This window comes from Homalodisca vitripennis, chromosome 7 (genome assembly GCF_021130785.1).
Source record: "Homalodisca vitripennis isolate AUS2020 chromosome 7, UT_GWSS_2.1, whole genome shotgun sequence".
Classification (NCBI taxonomy): domain Eukaryota; kingdom Metazoa; phylum Arthropoda; class Insecta; order Hemiptera; family Cicadellidae; genus Homalodisca; species Homalodisca vitripennis.
In genome coordinates, this window is record NC_060213.1 from 27100664 (window position 1) to 27119442 (window position 18779).

General features: G+C 37.5%; 1 protein-coding gene across 2 annotated transcripts in view; it reads right to left on the reverse strand.

Moving 5' to 3' along the window:
* LOC124365749 (A disintegrin and metalloproteinase with thrombospondin motifs 12-like) overlaps window positions 1–18779 on the reverse strand; it is a 121397-nt gene that overhangs the window by 66062 nt on the left and 36556 nt on the right. The gene's annotated exons all lie outside the window — the stretch shown is intronic.

Sequence of the window (18779 nt, forward strand, 5' to 3'; positions counted from 1 at the left end):
ACCCAGGGAATTTCTCGCCTTGACTAGATAGTCTCCTGGTGATATTAAACCCCCTGTTCGACTTAAAATACTGCCTTGAGGTCGGTTTTTATTATGTTTATACTAAACAATTCAAGATAGCTGACCCGTGCAGACTTTTCTCCCGAGCTCATTTCTGGCTAAACCATAGGTCGTAGATCAGATCTGAGGGCACAATCGAAAGACAAAATTAAATTTCCAACAAGAAAGGTCCAGTCACTTTTTGTCGTATCTCTAACGGTTTAACCGCAAAATGCCCTCAAAGTCAAAAGTTTTTACGAATCCGGAAAAAAATCTATGAAAAAGGTCAATTTTTAAATCCCTTGTCATTTACTTAATGTCCGGACTTAACCAGTCACCGAATTCCGCTTATCCCCGAATTTGCAAGCGTTTACTTTGGGGGCCTGGGGGCGTAGCCCCCAGCGAGCCGAAGGCGAGTAAATGTAGATATACAGGCTGTTTGGATAGTATTCTTTTTATTGGTGAAAAACATATTATTTCCAATGAACGTAACTAAGTATTATCAAAGTGGAAAACTTACCGTCACACAAGTAAATATAAATGTTAAATCAGCGTCATCTAACCATAAAAACACATTTAAAGTGGTGACTTTAAATCTCTTTACCTTGTTAACTGACGGTGATATATACATTATTTATGTTTCTGCCAGTCGCGTGTAAATGTACTAAGCTGAGAAAACATAAAATATGAAAAATGTTTCATTTTTATATTTTTAATCTATCGATAACGCAAAAATTGTGGTCCCTTCTAAAACAAATGTGGCGAGTTTGAGTGCTTTCTTAGGAAAAAACCCCTTTATCGATTTCAAAATAAACCAGCTCGTGTGCTTATAAAGTTGATTGGACTAAGTTGATTGATCCGTTATCTGTGTTTGCAAAAACCTCAAAAATCTGTTTTAACGATTTATCTTTACCTATTAAAATCACTAGTTATTCATATTAATTTTTTTACTACTAATGTCTTACTAGGGTAATCTTAGTTTTCTAAAAAGTAGTCTTGTTTCTCGAAAGCATTTCAAATTATGGGCAATATCGTAACTGGACTGTAGTTTTTAAACTATTATTGCCTTTGAACTCATGTGTTAGATTGATGTTAAAATGTGATATTTTAAATTGTCAAGGAATTGCTCAGTATTCAGAGGTACTTTTTTTTGTTCACCGGTAATTCAATTGTTTATCTAGTCATCTAGTCGTGTGGGATAAAGTTGTCAGCACTATAACATTTTTGGGACGCTATAAAGCGTTTCAAACTAGTTTTAAAGCCTTGAGCATTGGGGCTTTCTGTATTGAATTTTTGTTACTTGTTGATAAAACGAACCTCTGCCTGTGAGGGTAAGTGTTCGTAAACCTCCGTCCTGTGTCTCTCAGTTCGGTGGGCGTATCTGCCTCTTGTATCGTATCCATGAATCTTTTCAAGCCAAGTTTAGACATACCAAAGAATGCTGTCTCCAAATTGTACAGACTAGGGCGAGTTAGTAGTTCTAACCTTTTACAGACTTCCTTGCCAGATTCTATGAACTTAAGTTGTGCAATTATTCGAATAATTTGCTTTTGCATTTTAAAACCTCTTATAGACTAACCATTTGTGCTGTCCCCCCTACACCAAAAACACACCGCAAGTGACATATGGGTAAATCAAGCATTAGAAGATAAATGCTCGAGAAATTTCTGGAGCAAATAATTATGGTCAATATGAGCATTCCAAATCAATGATGTTTTTCCACGACCAATTATTATTTTAAGGAATTTGGAACAGTCAACTTCATCTATCATCCAAGAATTCCACAAGGCAGGTGGCTCGTCATTTGAAATTCCTGATCGCAATACGAAAGTCAGGATATTTAATTTTTAATAGTTTACTGTTATATATTTAGGCTACTAAAACTTGGACACAAATTTTAATTTCAACGGAAGATAGTTGTTCTAGGATTGTTTTTTATTTGTTTCTAAACCAGAGTGTCGCGTCATTAGCGTACTTTAGAAGTCTTCCCTGCAGTAACGATGACCCTATGTCATTGACATGGTTAAGAAAAAGAATAGGAATGAGTATTGATCCCTGGTGGACTCTAAATCTTATGTGAATCAGTTTAGAGAATGTATTTGAGATTTGGACAATTTGTGTTATATGGTTTAGGAACGAGGTAAGTCGCTCAGAAGCACGCCTCTGATGCCATGAAATTCAAGTTTGTCAAAAAGTTTTCCGTGGTCAACATGGTGTTATTTAGACCGAGAAACACACCTAAAGTGGGAGTTTAACCTTCCATCCCCTTTACAACCGTGTAAACTAGACTCACTACTGCGTCTATGATCGACTTACGTACTCTTTCTAAAACCGAATTGTTTCTCAGAAAGCGGTGTTTGTTTATTTAGAACACAAGCGTTCTGATTAAACGCAGTTTACAGTATAGTTTAATAAGAACCGGAAAAAATTGAGATAGGCCTATATTTGTGTATGGAAAATTGATCGTCTTTATTAAAGATTGGCGTTACTTTCGCGGTTTTAAGCAGCGAGGGAAAATACTTGTTCAAAAGACAGATTGATTAATTGGGTTAATGGTCTCACAATATGCCTCGAGCATTTTTAATAAGCTATAGTGACAATAAATTCATATTGTTTGATTTTTCGGCTGGTAGCAGTTGGATGGTTTCGAGGTCATCATGAGTGACAGGAGCCAGTGCCAGTGAGGTAACTGGACTCTGCTTGCGCTTGGGTTTTCCTTGTAGACAAGGTCCTTGCTCACAAGCCACGGATGAGAAAATCCGATACATTTGCAACCTCAGTCGTATTATCCACAGTTTTATACCCAAATTTGACTCATATTGAGAATTGTTATTATTTATGATGCTCCAAACCGTTTTAGAAAAGTTTTTTTACAAGATATTTGAATGATTTGATGGCCTTGATTACTTTTCTGAAATGTTTTGTAATATTGAACCCAAATTTTGAATTCTTAGTTTACGGTCGTTTTTTAGAATTTCTGAGATTACCTTTTCTCTTAAAATCAAGATTCCTTTGGAAAAATAGTAACTGTGTCAGCTTACAGAGTCATAGATTTCAAAGACGCTCAGCCAGATTCCATGGATGGACATGCATTACAACTGGAAAATTGTTTGTTATGTAGAAATTAAATTTCACGAAAACTGGAAAGTCAACAGACTAAACATTTCTTGAGATATCTTGCCTCATAATGTATTTCTATTTTTTTCATTAAATTAGTTTTCATAGCAGTTAAAATGAAAGGATTTGGTGGAGTAAGGAGGCTACTACACTGCAAGAATTCTCTGAAATAGAATCTTGTCACCGAGTTTTAACATTGATATTCAACTTATTCTCTTTTTTACTCTATTGATAAAAGTCACTCGTTGAACTCTCAAATCACACACACACACACACACACACACACACACACACACACACACACACACACACACACCACACACACACACACACACACACACACACACACACACACACACACACACACACACACACACACACACACACACACACACACTGTCACATTACACCTCATCTTCAGTATTTAAAATTGTTATTATTTATCTGTTTGTTATTCTGTTACATATACTTTTATCATTGTTATACTGTTACATATTTATCTCATTGTTACATTACAATATATCTATATCGTTGCATGTTTTTATATATTTATCTCATTGTTAAGTTATTATTATCATAATTGTTACATTGTTCTGTTTCTCTTTGCTAGTTGCTCCTGCATTATTTGGTATGATTGCTATGTATTGTTATGAATTATTGCATAATGTCTTCCTTGTGCTATCTGTTATAATTACTAGTTTTGTTATGTCATTAGTATTTGTTATGTTATTACTAGGATTGTTGTTACCACAGTTATTAGTCATTGTATGCCATCTTGATTAGTTTATCCTTAGTTAAGTAAACTCATGTATAAATGGTGGAACCGTTGGAAATAAATAAATAAATAAATGGTCGTCTGGTTTAGTTTGTCTAAACATTTATTTATTCTGTTTTTTATCGTTGCCATTATGGTAACCCTGAGACCAACACAATAATATTCACTAAGCTTAGCCAAATTTATAATTTATAACTGATGCTTTATGGAAAATTTTAAATTTATTGGTTAGTTTATTTTCGAAATATTATCCGGATAGATAGACAGAGAGAAATTAAACTTTTCTCGAGTGGTATGCTTCGCTAAGGCAAAGCCAATAACTCACTCCCGCTCCCCAATACATGTAGATATAAACTCCAAGGTAGGCAGTTTTTGTATGAACTAAAATATTCAGAAGATAGGTTATACGTAATTAAAAAAATATTTATGGGGTTTCTGAGACTAAACATACCTTTATAACTTGAGCTGTTAAACATGTTTTAAAGAATTGCTTATCAATTGTGCAGACACAATTTTATATTACAGATGCTTTGCCATACGTGTACATAAAAATTGTAATTGGCCCTCAGATCAAATCTTAATCGAATATACTTTTAATTAAATGTTCTCCACGACTCGAGTATATTTATTCCGGTTCTGAACTAAGAATTTTCATAAACTTACAAGCAGTTGGTCATGTTTGAGTTCATTATTTTAAAGATTTTAAAACTTCTTTCCCCAAAACTAAAATTATATATTTTAAACGCAACTAAAGTTTTGAATATAATAAGTATTATTAATTTTGGAATTCTTTTAATATGGTCGAAATTGTGGAACAGATGGGGAGTGCATCCCAAGGGTGCATATTCCACTTTTCTATTCTTTCCTTACAGAAAATACGCTACGTATATTGTGGAGTTGAAAGAAAGTTAAACTCAAAAGTTTATTTTTTGCGAAATGAATCTGTATCATAATACACAGAAAAGTGATGGAATTCTACCAACATTACAAATACAAATTTTTTTTGTAACTGGAAACAAATGTATAACAAAGATAAGAAATATAACTGCAAACCAAATTTCTATTTCCTATAAGGTCACAGTAATATGTATTATCATGATATTGCGGTACTGCTGTAGGTTTGTTTCGCGTCCTGCTGGAAGTCGGAGATCAGCTGTTGCACAACGCCGCGCGGCGCGGCCACAGCGCAGGTCGGTTGGCGCCGGCGCGCCGGTAAATGTCACGTGTTTTGGCGCCAAAACGTAGCCCGAGTGTACGGTAGATGTCGGTCAGACTGCCAGCCACACGTCTCGTCCATTCATGAGTTCCCGGAGTCGTCTCGGGTGGGTCGTCAGGAGTTTCTCTTCGTGGGAACACGTGGTGGCGAGACTTACGGAGGCGTGAACAGCATTTCATTCATTTACACGTTGCACTTGTATTACTGAAATTAGAGTACCATTCATATTTACAGAACGGCTAGGAACACGTATTAGTAATATCTACAAATCTCTTGGCTCCCACGCCGTCAAAGCCGGTTAAAATTTTTTTTAAAGGTTAAGTAATAATATTTATAAGTGTAGATATTTTTACTACGAAACAGTTATCAATGAATAAAGACGTTATGATTACCATAAAAAAATTCTTGAGTGAAGATCTAAAAATCCCATGAATTTCGAGTTAAGGTCCAGTTCATCTTTCTCTTAGTGCAGCGTCTTGAATCAGACGGTGTCACAGACTTGAATCCTGGAATCTGGAGTCATTTTCGAGATCAAAAATGTCGGCGACGAAGAAGCCTACATAATTTTGACATCAGAGACACCTAGACTAAGCTTTCAAACTGGATTGGCCCATATAGTTACAAGGTACCACACCGCGCAAGGGGCTTCGCTGAGACTCGATACAAAATTCTAAGTTTTAGCTCATTTCATTATTGCATGCACCATCATCTAACTCAGCACCATCATCTAACTCAGCGTTCCTTATATCACATTGAAGATTGATGCACAATTTCAAGTCTTTAGGTCTTCGTTTACGCTCAGACAATCACTAATAATAATAATAATAGGCTAATGTAGGCAGAGAACAATATTTTGTTATCATAACTATCAGATAATTACTCCATTATCTATAGTACTCTTTAGAGGGGGAGGTCATACAGTATATGTATCAGCGGCATTTTTATCACTTTTGTCAAACTTTCTTGAGGGAGAACCTATGATACTACAAACATTGTTTTCATTCCTTGATATTGTGTACTTGAGCTAAAAAGGTATTGTTATTTAATACTTCCAGACCCAACAATCTGTATTACTCTATAGGAAGTCAAGATACCCGCATTACTCACGCAAGAACGTCGCTAGGAATAAAATTGGGGGAGGGGGTCCAGACAACTGATATTTTCCCGTAATGGACAGAGAGTACGAATCCATTTTGTTCTATAAAAATTCCTTAACCCTTTTGTTTGTTGAGCACGATCTTTCAGCAGAGCATATCAGTAGTACTGAATTAATTAAAAAGTAATAATCGTTTACTAAAAATTAATTGAACAAAATTGAAAATTTGGGGGTTCAGGACCCCTTGGACCCCCACGTTAGCTACGGCCTTGTACTCACGTTCGGATGAGAGTGTTGAAGTCCAATTATGGTTTCTGTATTTGAGTTAATTTTCAATTATTTCAACTGGCATTGCTCAGCGGCAAAGTTATGTCAAGAATAATATTCAAAAGGTGCATGTTCGATGTCGGAGTATGTGTTGTAAGAGTGTTCGCTTCACTTTTTAGTAAGGATCATGGGGATTTCATCGTTCTGGTCCGAAACTAGAAAGTGACCAGCCGACTTCTGCAAGGAAGGACAGCGCCGTGGAACATTTCTCTTGTCTCGCTGCAGTTGGCCTACATTTTACGATCCCAGCGCACGTACATAGATGGGCAAGAAATGAATCTGATTTAGTCTGGTCCGATTGATTAAAATTCACCGAACGTCCTGGCGAGCGTGTTCCAATCGATTAGAGAATAGTTTACAACGGTTGCGTACCTCTTGATTTTCTCACTCGTTGCATTGGTTGTGGTTGCTTAGGCTACTTTGTTGACGTGCTCGAGAGCATGTGTACCAAGTTATGTATTGTGGTCTGATTAATTAAAGTTCTCTCGTCGGCCAGGCGAGCGTGTTATAATAGATTAGAGAATATGAACAGTTCCCTATCTTCTTGATTTCCTTATTCGTTCCATTGGGTGAAGTCTACAATGAGATGAATTTTATTTATGTTAGCAATGATTTGAGTAATGCAAATAGGAAAACTCTAGAGATGCCTATGGTATCGGTTGCATAAGCCTAATATTGATCATTGATACTTTGAACAGGAATAAATGTACAATAAAACTAAACTTTCCGCTAAAAGAGAGTATGTACAGATTTGGCGAAGTCTGGATCGAGTATCATTTATAAGAGGAGCTTTGATAACGGAATTTCTAAAAAGTTGGAATTTCTAAGTTGAAACACTAAAAATGTAATAGACTTGTAGGCATTATCTTAGGGAACACTGAATATTCCAAACCAACATCTGAAAGCCAACGTTAGAACAACAAAAATATGTAAATAGTTTTATATTTTAAATACATTTTAACAAGATGATTAGGGCTTGCTTATCAATTACGCATAAGGTTAGAGAAGAGTAGATGGATTTGCAACAGAAAACCACGAAAAGTAATTAATAAACATTAGTAGATTAAGAAACTTGACCAGGATAAAAACTAGATTAATTTTAAACTTTAAAAACAAACTTAACTAATGATGAGGGTAACAGTGTTATTTAAATTGAATCATAATTTATTTAAAATAATTTAAATGCGTGCAGTAAATTAAAATAAATACAACTGCTTGGTATAAATAAAAATAAAATAATTCAATAAATTAAAAACTGGTAAGTATAATATTAATTAGTAATAACATCACCTCCTTAGTAACAAACCTCCTTTCACTCCAGTGTTATGTGATGGACGCTTTTAGCCGCAGAAACCAAGTGGATGCAGTTTACATAGACTTTAGCAAGGCTTTTGACAAAATAAGTCACCGGCACCTTCTTGCTAAGTTGGAGGGATATGGGGTCGTCGGGGTGATGCTGCGATGGTTCAAGAGCTACCTCTCTGATCGAAGACTGTTCGTCCGGTTTGCCAATCACCTATCTTGTTCCTTTGTTGCAAGCACTGGAGTGCCCCAGGGTTCCCATCTGGGTCCTCTTCTCTTTTCGATATACATAAATGACATCAAAGAAGTCATTGGTATTCCCTTCCTGCTATTTGCTGATGACATTAAGCTTTTCATTGAGGTAACATCTATCCACGACTGCCAGGTTTTGCAGAGCGCCCTTGACAATGTCCTTAATTGGTGCACCTCCAACGAAATGTCTGTGAACCCTTTGAAAACCAAGCTTATCAACTATGGTAGGAGGACGACTGTTATAGTTGCCGAGTACTCCATGGACGGATCCCGAGTGAAAAGATGTGAGGTAATCAGGGACCTTGGCGTCTTAATCGACTCGTCATTCGAATTTGGCTCCCACATCAGCCACATTTGTTCCAGAGCCTCAAGGTCCTTGGGTTTGATCATCCGGACAGTTAAACACGGGCTGAGTACCGGCGCTGCTGCCCTTATGTTCAGGACACTTGCTCGCCCGCTGCTGGAGTATTATTCTGTGGTCTGGTCCCCATACCAACATGGACATATCAAACAGCTCCAGTCAGTGCAGAGACGCTTTGTGCGATTTCTGGGATGACGTTCTGGGATAAGATACTTTGACGTCTCAGTGGACGAGCTGTCGGCTGCGTATGGTCTTCGGAGTCTGGAGTGCAGACGAAGAGTTGCTGATATCTCCTTCCTGCCCAGGCTCATAAACTGCCAGATCAATTGCTCCAGCCTACTTGAAATGATCCGGTTCCGCATCCCCACAGGAACAAGGCAGCAGCATTTGTTCGAGCTGAGTCATGCCGCCAGGAACTACCTCCGACATAGCCCCATCCCACGATTGATGCGACTCGGGCAACGACATTTGCTCGTCTGTGGATTTTTTCTCCACATCCCTTCGAGCCATCAAACGCATTGCTGCGGACTCCAGCCCAGACCTGCATTAGTCATCTCTTCTAGTCATAATCATGGTCTTAATGCAATTTTTTTTGTTATTAATCACATTCTCTATAGTTTTGTTATTCTATAGTGTTGTTATTTATTCGTTTGTTATTCATTGCTCTGTTATTTTTGCTTTGTTATGGTTATTATTGAGTCCGTTGTTTTTGTTCTTTTTTGTTATCTTTGTTAACTGATTCGTAGTACTTTCTAGTCGCCGTATTATTAGCATTTGTAGCAGAGTTGTCGGATATCTTCATTGAGTAAGTATTTAAGTATTCAATGTCAGATTTAGTTGTAAGGCATTGCATTGACAGTTAAGCATCTTGTAGCATAGCTATTGTTGTATCCAATTGTTTGTTTGCTCGTTAAGTTTTTTGCTGTTTTTTTTCTTCTTAACATGTGCCATCAACTTGTTGTAAAGTGTAAATTGGTGTATTGCCGTTGGAATGTAAATAAATCACCATTAATTGAATTACATTATTTAACTAATTGGAAATTCATTAAATAAAGATTGCATAAACAGGAAAATTTTTCTAACATCCAAAATACGACTAATGATATTAGAAAAACATAATATCGAAACTGCATTATTACTGGTTCAGACATGTTTAAAACCAAGAAACCTCATCTAGTTTGCTCAGTCTAAATTTGGGAAACATGTCTACGCAACCTCGTGTATACATTAAGCAAACAAAACTGTCAGTATATGGCTACAGTAAATTAGAACGTATCAGAAAATTACTGCAAAATAAAACATGAAATACGATGCGATATAAAGATACTACCGAAAATTCCATGCTATCCAAGGATACTAAGAAAGCATATAAATAATTTAAGAAGAGAATAACTTCAAAAAGAAAACAACTTAGATAATAAAATTTTGGAAGTCTGTCTATTATTCATTAATTTTATTGGTCGTTGATTAGCCTTAAGATATGTGGAATTAGTTAAATATATCACAATACTACTTCGCCCATCTGTGCTCATTATAAGCGGATGTGCACCACTGCCTATGCTAGATACAGTTTAACACCATTTGAATGAATATGGAATTTCCCAGATATCTCAAGATTGTAATATAATTACAATATTTGTAAACGCATAGAGAAATTTGGGTTATAGAGATAATGAGTATCAGTAGAGAGAATTTACTGATCCTCAAGCCTCTGCTGGCATATCTCTGCTTAGGTGAAGTTGAAAGAACAGTTACTACTAGTATCAGCATTTAGCTGAGATGCTTACCCAGATTGAATTGATCATGGACCAAAATGATCCGGTGGCATATCGTCGCTTAGATTTATTTATTTATATACGGCATACACCCATTTTACAACAAATGTTAAATCCGATTGGTTACAAAATCGAGCCACACCAGAAGAGAAAAAGTCCACAGATCCACCTATCTCATATAACGTAGAGTACTGAAGCCTCTCAAACAAGTCCTGGGATCTGGTACGACCAGGAATGTGAAAAGGAAGCTCCTGTAGCAGCTCAGGGCAGCCCACAACACCATTGATCAACTTCATGAGGAGAACTGAGTCTTGAATCCTTCTGCGAATGTCTAAGTCATGAAGACGGAAGTGAGACTTCAGTAGTGGTACAGGGACTTCAAGGTAGTTGTATCCCATTCGGCAGCCAAAAACTCTGATGAATCGGACCTGGACTCTCTCAATATCCGATATGAGCGTAGATTGATACGGAGCCCACACAGAAGAGTTGTACTCCAGGAGCGGACGCACTAGAGTCTTATACAATGTTACTAGAGAGTCAACATGCAGCCCTCCAGAGAAACGAAAGACGAAGCCAAGCGTGGAGTTGGCTCTCCTGCAAATGAACCGCACATGCTCATCGGAATGGAGAGTTGAAGTAGTTATGACACACCAAGGTCCTTCATCTTCCAGACTCTGTGGAGAAGTTCGCTGCCAAGTTAATAGTCATGGTAATAGTAGATAAGTCGACATAGCATTCACTACTACATTTAGCAGAGATGCAAACCCAGTCTGAATTTAGCACAGAGCACAACGATCCGGGAGCATATAGCTTATTTGATTTCGAGTGAATAGTTACTTTTTAGGCATGTAGAGTGGACACTACCAGATACCACTTATTTTCATTTTTTATATTAGACACTTCACAAGATTAAGCAGGGCATCTATTCCAGCCACCTGCTGGAAATTCCTGGAAAGGGCACATAATTTAACAATAGTATTCGGATAATAATATGTGCTTCTTAATCAGCAGCAGAGCAATTTCGAGAGCTGCTCCAATACTTCATTATCACGTCAAAAGTCCAAGGTTTTCTCGGAACGTTTAAAAAATATTGGCCGATACTCGTTCGGACGATGCGGGCGCCTGGCTCTTGACCAAGCCCTTGTCTCTCTCAAGGATCTGAGATGTCACTGACGAGTGGTCAACTCAATAAGTTACATGCTCAGTTCATAATGTCGGTCATTTAAGAATCCGCATACATTTCAAATGAATAAATTATTTTTTTACAGCTCAGTTTATATTGTAATCTTATCATGGCTTAGAGAGATTGATACATAATGGAGCCTATTTGTTTGGTTTTAAAATGGTTTACATTATTCACAGTTTTATAAGTCTTCCTCTTAGCTTTTATGAGCAACATGGCTCTAAAGTGGATGCAACTAAATATACTGTCTAGTTGTTAATTTAATAATCGTCTGACAAATCAAACCGATTTTGTACCAAATTTAGAAAACAACCAGTTAAATAAATTTAGGACGACAAAAAATTACGATTCGTAAGTTGGGGTTCCATAAGTTATTTATTGGCCTGATTTTGTATCTTAAAAAATAATCAAGAGATTCATAATAATTTTTTCTATATACCGAATTCTACATAAGATTTTGAAGAGCGCATTTATGCGGGGGTTATAATAAACCCCCAAAAGAATTTTACGAGCTCAACAATCAAGCTCGAAGTATATGTTTTAAGCTTTTTTAAGTAACTTTAAGGCAGGAATTGTAGGCTGGAATAGTCTATGGCAGGAAAACATATAATATCAAACGAGTCATTAAAACAATAGACTCATATAACTGAGATACTGAAAGTATCTACAATGTCAGAACAGAGTTATAGAATCGAACATGAAATAGAATTCGAGACAATAGTACTTGAAAAAATTGTTTAGCATTATCAAATGATAATAAGAGGAACCTTAGAAATGATCAAGAACTAAAGTAACTTCAAAAATGAAAATAGCACCAAATTATTAAAAAGCTGGCATGCTGTGATAAAGACGCCGTATTGGTCATAATGGTCGTTGGTTTGTCATATTTGTAGTTGCTTGGTTATATTGGACGTTGTTTGGCCATGCTGATCACGTTTCTTCGTATTGATAGTTGGTTGGTCATATCGGTCATTGGCTGGTCTTATTAATAGTTGGTGTATCATATTAGAGGTTGGTTGGTCATATTGGTGGTTGGTTAGTCATATTGGTAGTTAGTTGGTTATATTGGTAGTTTGTTGGTAATAATGGTCGTTGGTTGATCATATTTGTAACGTTTGATCATATTGTTGGTTGGTGGTATTGGTCACGGTTGTGATGTTGGTCGTTGGTCGGTGATATTGATCGTTTTGGTCATATTGGTAGTTGTTTGGTGATATTGGTAGTTGGTTGGTCATATTAGTCGTTGGTTGGTGATTTTGGTCACGGTTGTCATGTTGATAGTTGTTTCGTGATATTTGTCACGGTTGCTGATATTGGTCACGGTTGTGATGTTGGTCGTTGGTTCGTGATATTGGTCACGGTTGCTGATATTGGCCACGGTTGTCATGTTGGTAGTTGGTTCGTGATATTGGTCACGGTTGCTGATATTGGTCACGGTTGTCATGTTGGTCGTTGGTTCGTGATATTGGTCACGGTTGCTGATATTGGTCACGGTTGTCATGTTGGTTGTTGGTTGGTGATATTGGTCACGGTTGTTATGTTGGTAATTGTTTCGTGATATTGGTCACGGTTGCTGATATTGGCCACGGTTTTCATGTTGGTCGTTGGTCGGTAATATTGGTCGTTGGTTGGTCATATTGGTCGTTGGTTAGTTATGCTTCAGCTACCAATTACCGGCAGTATCTTTTTAAAATATGTTGACTTATGAATATGGCTGTCTCAACGCTGCGCGAACTAGTAAACTTCAATGTTGATTACAATTGATTGAAACTCTTGGTATATGGACAATGATTCAAAATGATTTAGTAACATACCTGTTGTAGGCAATAGGTATATTATTGCGGTGTAATCAGTATTGTTAATTTAAGTGTTTGTGTCAAACTACACTACACATGTTGATTGCTAATGTTTTATGGAAAACTGTGTAGACATAACTGCTTGTAGTTATAACAGTAAAGTAGAAGTTACAGCCACTACAATCCTATTTAATTCCATTCCTGAGTCAAACATTTGCGGGAGAGCCAACTCCACGCTTGGCTTCATCTTTCGTTTCTCTGGAGGGCTGCATGTTGACTCTCTAGTAACATTGTATAAGACTCTAGTGCGTCCGCTCCTGGAGTACAACTCTTCTGTGTGGACTCCGTATCAATCTACTCTCATATCGGATATTGAGAGTACAGGTCCGATTCATCAGAGTTGTTGGCTGCCGAATGGGATACAACTACCTTGAAGTCCCTATACCACTACTGAAGTCTCACTTCCGTCTTCATGACTTAGACATTCGCAGAAGGATTCATGACTCAGTTCTCCTCATGAAGTTGATCAATGGTGTTGTGGGCTGCCCTGAGCTGTTACAGGAGCTTCCTTTTCACATTCCTGGTCGTACCAGATCCCAGGATTTGTTTGAGAGGCTTCAGTACTCCACGTTATACCAGCAACACAGTACGCTCCCACGCCTTTTACAACTCGGCAATGAGATAGGTGGATCTGTGGACTTTTTCTCTCCTGGTGTGGCTCGATTTCGTAGCCAAGCCGTGCGCCTTCTTACTGCAAATGATGGAGTTGGTGATGAGTGATTGGTGACGCCTTTAGAGGGTCACATATCAGTGTGATGACAAAGGTTAAGTGCATGAGTGATTCTTCTCCACACATTCTGGCATCGTGATTGTACTGTAATAGGAAGTTTTATAATTATTGCTTGTTATCTTGTTTTGTATTGCTTGTTAAATATTATATATGTATTTATTGCTTGTTATTATATATTATAAGATACATTATTACTTGTCGAAACTTCATATTCTACTGCAGGTTATGTTTAATTATTATACACGCATACATATATTATACGCACACACAACCCTCACGCCCCCACACACATATAAATCGTTGCTGTGATTATTCCCATAATTTTTTTAATTGTTCATATAGTTGGTGTTATTTATTTGTTGCTTGTTATCTTTGAATGTATTATTGCTTGTTGTACTGTATTATAAGATAATTTATCTCTTGTTGAATCTGATTTAACATTTCTTATAAAATGGTGTATGCCGTATGTAAATAAATAAACAGAAATAGCTAATGAGCACTTAATAGTTTTATGCACCATTCTTTATGTATGCATTTTTGTAATCATAATGAGACAGCCTTTATTATCACTTATAAAATACTGATTAGTGTGCTTTTGATGATTAATTACTAGAAATATGTAGGGATATACTGTTTAGGAAACACATTGTAAAAGTGGCTTTTCGTAGTATTAATATAAAACCTAATAATCCGATTTGTTACAGATTTTTGCGCCAACTTGAGTCAAAGGTACTGACTTTTCTATCACGAGAAATAGTTAGATAATTAGGTAACCAATACTCCACTTTCTCTGTCTCACTAAGGCTGGCAGCGTCAATGGATGAAAAGCTATTGACTGTAACTCGTCTCCAAATCATGCTCCAGCGACCTCGTATATAAACATAACTTGGTAGCCGCTATGAACAATACGTTTCATCACTAAGGCTGGCAGCGTCAATGGATGAAAAGCTATTGACTGTAACTCGTCTCCAAATCATGCTCCAGCGACCTCGTATATAAACATAACTTGGTAGCCGCTATGAACAATACGTTTCATCACTAAGGCTGGCAGCGTCAATGGATGAAAAGCTATTGACTGTAACTCGTCTCCAAATCATGCTCCAGCGACCTCGTATATAAACATAACTTGGTAGCCGCTATGAACAATACGTTTCATCACTAAGGCTGGCAGCGTCAATGGATGAAAAGCTATTGACTGTAACTCGTCTCCAAATCATGCTCCAGTGATCTCGTATAGAAACATTACTGGTAGCCGCTATGAACAATAAAACGTTTCCTATCATTACTAAGGCTGGCAGCGTCAACGGATGAAAAGCTATTGACTGTAACTCGTCTCCAAATCATGCTCCAGCGACCTCGTATATAAACATAACTTGGTAGCCGCTATGAACAATACGTTTCATCACTAAGGCTGGCAGCGTCAAACGGATGAAAAGCTATTGACTGTAACTCGTCTCCAAATCATGCTCCAGCGACCTCGTATATAAACATAACTTGGTAGCCGCTATGAACAATACGTTTCATCACTAAGGCTGGCAGCGTCAACGGATGAAAAGCTATTGACTGTAACTCGTCTCCAAATCATGCTCCAGCGACCTCATATATATACATAACTTGGTAGCCGCTATGAACAATACGTTTCATCACTAAGGCTGGCAGCGTCAATGGATGAAAAGCTATTGACTGTAACTCGTCTCCAAATCGTGCTCCAGCGACCTCGTACATAAACATAACTTGGTAGCCGCTATGAACAATACGTTTCATCACTAAGGCTGGCAGCGTCAATGGATGAAAAGCTATTGACTGTAACTCGTCTCCAAATCGTGCTCCAGCGACCTCGTACATAAACATAACTTTGGTAGCCGCTATGAACAATACGTTTCATCACTAAGGCTGGCAGCGTCAATGGATGAAAAGCTATTGACTGTAACTCATCTCCAAATCATGCTCCAGCGACCTCGTACATAAACATAACTTGGTAGCCGCTATGAACAATACGTTTCATCACTAAGGCTGGCAGCGTCAATGGATGAAAAGCTATTGACTGTAACTCGTCTCCAAATCGTGCTCCAGCGACCTCGTATATAAACACAACTTGGTAGCCGCTATGAACAATACGTTTTATCACTAAGGCTGGCAGCGTCAATGGATGATAAGCTATTGACTGTAGCTCGTCTCCAAATCATGCTCCAGCGACCTCGTACATAAACATAACTTGACAGCCGCTATGAACAATACGTTTCATCACTAAGGCTGGCAGCGTCAATGGATGAAAAGCTATTGACTGTAACTCATCTCCAAATCATGCTCCAGCGACCTCGTACATAAACATAACTTGGTAGCCGCTATGGACAATACGTTTCATCACTAAGGCTGGCAGCGTCAATGGATTAAACTTTAAACTACTTGGAAGGGTATATAGGCTATGTAAAACAAATTTTCCTATGACTACGGTGTATACGCTAAAATATCAAAAGCTTAAAAAGAATGTTAACAGTTGTTCTTTAAAATGTGTAGTTTTAGCTTCATTAAAGATATTCCAAAACATTCCACTGTCTTTACGTTGTCACTATACGATTCACATTAACAGTGTCATTCTCAATTTACAGGACATTTACTCTTCTTTAAGAAAGACATTGGTAATTATTTTCCACATACTAGTGGTTTTTGTGCTGTAGAACAATATAAAAATTGCATGGATTTCTTTAAGCTAAGATTAGCTAGGAAACGGTCGTCCATCAAGGTACTAAACTTGGTAAATAATACTAAGCATACATTAACAATTTACACTACCCGACCTTTGGATAGATTGACTGGAATAAATCAGGAGTATTGCAATTGATTTCATTAGCTTCCCAGTGTTGAGTATACAGAAATCCTTAGTTAATTTTATATTAGAGTACAATCCAGATAGGCCTATAGCTGTGTAAGTTCAGTTATATCCGAGTGAGTGGATGTGTATGAGCACAAGCAGGACCTGGACCCCGGAACTGCTCGTATTGTTTGCTTGAATGCTGGCTGCTGGATTATGATTGATCCGAGTCCGGTCCCTCGGGAAATCACGGAGCAGTCCCGGTTCCAGGAACTCGACCGCGCCCCCAAGGTCCGAGAACATCCGGTGAACGTGTAATACTTTGTGTAGGTGTCGTGTCGAATTGAGCGAACCCTACCCAGAACCTCAAAGTCACATTCAGTACCATTTTTTAAGTGGCTTGTCTAATATAGTCATGCGTATAGATGCATACTAAATGTTAAGTTCAGGGTACACTAATTGAAGAAAAGGGCAGTATCAGTTCCAACAAACTTTTGTCACACATTTAAAAATGTATATCGATTAAGATGTACATACGAGTAGCAGAGAGAATTTAAATAAAGGATCTGACAGGTCCTTCTTAAAATGTGTCGTTGTCCATCCGTCTGTGTGATGACGTTTGATAGAAAGGTCCTTGAGGGAACTTGGTACATAGCTTTCTTTGGTCCTAGGAAGAACTGTATTGATGTTGGGGTCAAAGGATAATCCGTTCAACTATGCGATAACTCTTTCATTGCATGCTGTTGGGCCCTTCAATACACCTTGTATCTGTTTATGTAACTAATAGATAAGGCGATGAGTAAAATAAACATTTTTGAGAAAAAAAAGGACATGAAATAAAAGATTTAACAGTGAGTGTTTCAGTTTTATTTTGTAACTTGTTTTATTACATGATATAAACACAGCTGTAAGGGAATTATGCTTATTTCTTGTACAACCTGTGAATATTTAGTTCTTTATTTACCTCGCGACCTGAATAATCCGTACTATAAGAACTAATTTTTTGTTTTTGGTGGGGTGGGGGGAGGCGATTCATCGTCTTTCAAAGATAACATTTTGGTGCATCAGTAAATTTTCCAGGAATAGAGTATTTTTTATCTTTCTAATGTGCAGAAGAGGATATTCAAATTTCAGTGGGAACCTAGAAATAAATGAAACATATTACTAATGAGAACATCGTCAGAAGGCATTGATAAAAAAATCTTCTAGATGGGCCATTGAGTAAACATGTAGAATTGAACAATAAGTCACAAACAACTGTAGCGGAAACAAAATAGAAAAATAGTAATGGGGTTCAACCCTTTTTAAAAATACCCACTTGAATTCCGAAAACTCTATAATTATCCAGAGCTTTCCTCTGCAAAATAACACATGTAAGCGCTTACACGCCTATTTCATCAGCAGGTAATCGACAAAGAAGGAAGTTCTCTGTGCTTTCCCTCCCTCCTTGATCCTTTAGGCTTTCCAAGTTTGGTGGTACAGGATATCGGAGAAACGGCACAAACAGCCTTTGGTTCTGCTCTAAGGACACAATAGGAGCACCGGCGGCGGGCGGTATTGTTACCCTAATTGGGCTCGTGTAGGCCTGTTGAATCATTACATCAGGGATACTGACTTCTTGGAATGCTATGTAATTAGCATGCCTATGGATTAACGTTTACAATATAAATTAAAATATCAATAACCATGGAACTGTGATAAGGATAAAGCGATGGTGTCTTACCTTGTTACAGAGTTAACGATATGGTTTTAAAATTTGATTTTCTGTCCGCGTTTGGCTAAATTTACAGAATTTGAGGACAGACATATGGATGAAATATCAAACGACCAAGAGCAAATTACGCATTATTCGAGTGGTCAACACAATAGTCGTTCCGGCTCAGTCGGATGGAGTAGATAGATTTGTGAGAACTGAAACAACACTGTTTATTTTGGAAC